Below are 4,973 nucleotides of genomic sequence, written 5' to 3' on the forward strand. Positions count from 1 at the left end.
GACAACATACAAGGGTGTTAAATAAAGAAGAGATAATTGAGGGGTCAAATAAATGTTATTAAAATTGGGGGGCATTTTGATAGTAAATATTGTAGGAGCATTATAAATGAAATTTTAGGTTTTTTCTAATTTCACCGTTTTAGGATATATCGACTTGTATTTTCCAGATTTTTGAAGATTTTTTCGATTATTGTCATTCTAGGGTATTTTAATTTTTAGAATTCGAATTTCAATTCCGTTTTTTCGAATTTCATTGTTTTAGGATATATCAACTCGTATTTTTCAGATTTTCGAAGAATTTTTTGATTCTTGACAGTCTAGGATATTTTAACTTTTAGAATTCAAATTTCGGTTCCGTTTTTTCGAATTTCACCGTTTTAGGATATATCGACTCGTATTTTTCAGATTTTTGAAGAATTTTTTGATTCTTACCATTCTAGGGTATTTCAACTTTTAGAATTCGAATTTCAGTTTTGTTTTTTCAAATTTCATCATTTTAGGATAAATCGACTCGTATTTTTCAGATTTCTGAAGAATTTTTCGATTCTTGCCATTCTAGGGTATTTTTCAGTTCTATTTTTTCGAAAATCACCATTTTATGATATATCGATTCGTATTTTTTAGATTTCTGAAGAAATTTTTAAAAAACTACCTTATGGAACAACATTCGAGGGATTTACTGAGCTTTTGAAGGACTCTTGCAATATTGATCCAATGAAAAATACCTTCAAATATCAATGAAGCCAAGAAAAATTGAGTTCGACTGTCCCGTACAGATCCAAAATGATGAAGATGTCCAGGGTTTTATTGATATGTTTCAGTATTTACAAGAATGTATTCCTGTTTTTGTTACATATACCCCAATTGAAAGGCAGAAAGAAGAAGATGAAGATGAAGAAGAAGAAGAAAGTAGTGGGGTCAAAAAAGAATACGATTTGGAAAAGTTGATTGATTTCAATAATGACTCGTTGTACATTGCAATCTCATAGGCTCATAGAGAAAAAGATAGAGTTCCTGATTGGGGTGACTTTGATGGAAATGATATGTTTGATATTCCTTCAGAAGATGTAGAGCCTGAGTATATGACATCAGTTATCGAGGGTATGGATAGTTTGCAGTTTGAAGATCCTATTTCAGGTAGTGAAAATTATTCTGGGCCATTTTTTGACAATGTCCCCACTGATCCATTTAGGTGGCTTCCTGATTTTCCTTCACAGCCATCAGCATCATCAGGTGGTTCTAGATTGATCTGAGAGGAGAATGGTGTAAAGGTTGGTGATATTTTTCGTAATAAAATCCAATTGAAAGACGCTATGAAGTAATTTGCTTTACTTAAAAGATTTCAATTTGGTGTAAAAAATCTGACAAGAAACGGTGGAAAATTAACTGCAAGACTGAAAATTGTGAGTGGTATATACATGCAACCATGTCCACAGTCAGTGAAGTCTGGGGGATCAACTTTATGAATCCTACCCACACATATTCAGTTGATCAAATTATGCCACATCACAAACAAGTTGGGGCCCGAGCTTTAGGTCAATTAATGAGATCAAAGTTTGTGATGATTGATCGAATTTATCGGCCTAAGGAAATAATTGTTGACATCGTCGACTGATATAAAATTGATAATTGATATTTTATACTCAGAGGCTTGGTGGGCAAGAAATTGGGCTATAAATTCATTGAAGGGTTCACCAGATAAATCATTTATGTTTTTATCAGATTATTGCTACAATCTACAGCGTACTAATCCGAGGACCGTTACTGCTATTGAAATGGATGATGACCATCGATTTAAGAATTTTTTCATGGCATTAGAATGTTCCATTCATGTATTTAGAGAATATCTGAGTTGGCAATAATCTAAGATCGACAATGGCTGAAGTCTTTCCAGATGTTCATCATGGATGTTGTTGTCATCATCTTATGTGTAACATGCGGACAAAGTATAAACGAGACTCAAAGGTATAGTGTTTTAAACAAGTAATTAAAATTGTAACAATTTATCCTTTTCATATATTTTAATTATAATAAGTTATCATAATTTTTTTCCATCTTACAGGTTGCGGGGGCATATTGGAAGCCGCAAAATCATACACAAAATCAGAATTTGGGGCAATGATACAATCCCTTGACTCAATGAACCCTCAAGCTGGAGTTTATCTACGTGATATCGGATTTGAGCGTTGGAGTAGAGCGTACTTTTCGGGGTATCGTTACAACATCATGACCACTAATATTGCTGAGTCATTTAATGCCCTTGTTAGACATGCACGAGGCCTACCCATCACAATGCTCCTAGAGTTCATCCGTGGTACCATGCAGCGATGGTTTTACGAGAGAAGAAACCATGCAAGTAAGTATCAAATCATTATTAATTACATATTTTTTCTCGTGTTCTTTTTCCCTTAGTTTTGGATATTGCCAAATGTGTTGTTAATGTATTTTCAAATTACAAACGAATATCCTAACTTTGTCACCCCTCGGGAGTAGGAGAAGATCAGTAGTCCTCTATCAAAGTCTGCACGTTTGGAGGTTCGATCAATTACACAGACTCGATATCACATTTGGAGGTTTTGGTGGATTCATAGGTATTGTAGACTTCAGTGAAATGTCCTGCATATGTAGAAAGTTTCAGTTTTCACGTATTCCGATCAAGAACCTGTCAAATCCTCTTAGAAATCAATCTGATTGATTGCACTCACCAGAAGGAATGGTTGTTCTGCCCCCCTCCTCGATAGTTGTCGTCCGGGTCGTCCCTCCAACAAAAATCGACGTCCTTCGCAGGGAGAAAATGTGACACCAAGGATTTGTAGCTGTTGCCATGAACCAGGACACGTACGAACCCAATGTAAAAGCCCAGCACCCGTGCCGAACTCCGTTCCGCAGTGTTCATCTAAAAAAGACAAAGAGATAAGATCTTGAAATTCGGTGGAATCATTTTTGTTAGTTATATGAGTCATCATTGTTGTACTTCAGTTACATATAACCGATGTATTTTTATTATTGTTTCAAATGTGTAATTTTATTGATATGTGATATAATAACTTTAGTGCAAATTATTTCTTCATTTTATATTTGTTAGAATGAGTTGTTTGAGTATTTCTTTATTTCATCTAACGTTTGATAGTAACGTCACTCAAATCAGAAATAATTTTTTATAAAGTACATCATACACATGCGCACATAAAAAGATGAAAAATAGAAAACAATAAAAAAGGAAATGACAATAGGTAAAAAATAATATTTTGGTATCTTAAAACAGTTTAAGTAAAAAAACGAAATTAAAATTTGAATTCTAAAAGTTGAAATATCCTAGAATGACAAGAATCGAAAAATTCTTTGAAAATCTGAAAAATACGAGTCGATATATCCTAAAACTGTGAAATTCAAAAAAACGAAATTCAAATTCAAATTCTAAAAGTCGAAATACCCTAGAATGACAAGAATCGAAAAAATCTTCGAAAATCTGAAAAATACGAGTCGATATATCTTAAAACGAAAAAAAAAAACATCGTTAAATAAGCCGAAAAAACACAAAATTCGAAAAAATCGAATCTCAAACTCGAAAACTACATATGGAAAAACCCTAAATCAGAAAAAACGGATATAAAATTTGAAAACTACACGTTAAGAAACCCTATATAAGAAAATTTTCAATTTACCCCCTAAAAAAATTCCAATTACAAACAGATCCAATATTTTCCCTGACCCCTTAGTAATTTTCTAGTCCCTTAGCGCCCTTGCAGTTTCAAAAAAGCAGATTTCCCCCCAACACACGATATACACTGTAATAGCCCACTGTGATGTGGCGAATTTTAAAAACCCCCACAGTGGACTCAGGACTCCCACACAGCTCCCCGATTTTTTGAAAAAGGCTAATTAACCCCCTAACCCACCCACTGTCAACAGTGGGAGAATTCAGTCGATAGTGGGAAACACTGTTCCCCCTATCGACTGTCGATAGCTTCGGAATGAATTTTTGACCAAAAATTTATCGTTTCGGCCTCCAATTTCAACACAAATAAATCTCAAATCTACGCAGGCTATAACACAAAACCTCTTAACCAATTTAACGAAAACGACCAAGAATCAAAATATTTCAAGTATTGTTCAAAATCGAAACCCTAAACCCTAAATCGTAAAATCTCACTCAAATTTTAATAATATGAACAATAACTTGATTCAAACAAGATGACGGAAGATATTCTAACGTGCTGTGCCATTTTCGGTTGTCAGAAACCACGAAAATCATCGAAAACCATGAAAATCATCGGAAACCACGAAAATCATCGGAAATTTGACCGACAGTGCGATGACAGTGGGACAGGGGAAAATTTCGAATTTTCCCCTGTTTTTGAACAGTGATTTCACAATGGGAACAGGGGAAATTTGCTAGGTTTATATATAGGCAGTTTCGACATTTCATAAAAGTTAAACATTTTTGCTTTAATCTGAATTTTTTGGGTAATTTCGTTTAAACCCCCTTACTTTTACCTATTTTTTATAATTTCCCAAAATTTAATCATGAAATTTCTTCAAACAGTATTTTCCTTTTTTTAAAAAAGTAATTTACCCATTTTCTATTACTTTTTTCTTATTAGGGGTTAAATTGTTATTTTATAAACTAAGAGGTTGTGTAGTGAAACCTACGGAAAATTTTCTAAAAATAATTTCATCCAAATTCAAATTTCAAATAACAATATAACATAAATAAAATAAATCTCAAATATGGATCCACAGATAAAATAATAAATAAAAATAAATTTAAAATTCAAATAACAATATAATATAAATAAAAGTAAATTTAGTTACATGGTGGTTGGATACCATTCACAATAGTTGAAGGAACCGCAAATTTGAATTGCGAACACCATTTTAATATTGGGTCAATTTGGTATAATATATAAATGGATTTTGGCAATTCAATTGACTAGATTTGGGATCGATTATTTGTAAATATGGATTCAAAC

General features: G+C 33.0%; 1 long non-coding RNA gene across 1 annotated transcript; it reads left to right on the forward strand.

Annotated features, from left to right (window-relative positions):
- The first annotated feature begins 1,751 nt into the window (after nucleotides 1-1,751).
- Nucleotides 1,752-3,014, forward strand: LOC123228349. Its single transcript, XR_006504668.1, has 3 exons — nucleotides 1,752-1,965; nucleotides 2,063-2,356; nucleotides 2,494-3,014. It is a non-coding gene; the product is annotated as an uncharacterized LOC123228349 (long non-coding RNA).
- The last annotated feature ends 1,959 nt before the right edge of the window (nucleotides 3,015-4,973 follow it).

The sequence above is a fragment of the Mangifera indica genome, chromosome 10 (assembly GCF_011075055.1).
Source record: "Mangifera indica cultivar Alphonso chromosome 10, CATAS_Mindica_2.1, whole genome shotgun sequence".
Classification (NCBI taxonomy): domain Eukaryota; kingdom Viridiplantae; phylum Streptophyta; class Magnoliopsida; order Sapindales; family Anacardiaceae; genus Mangifera; species Mangifera indica.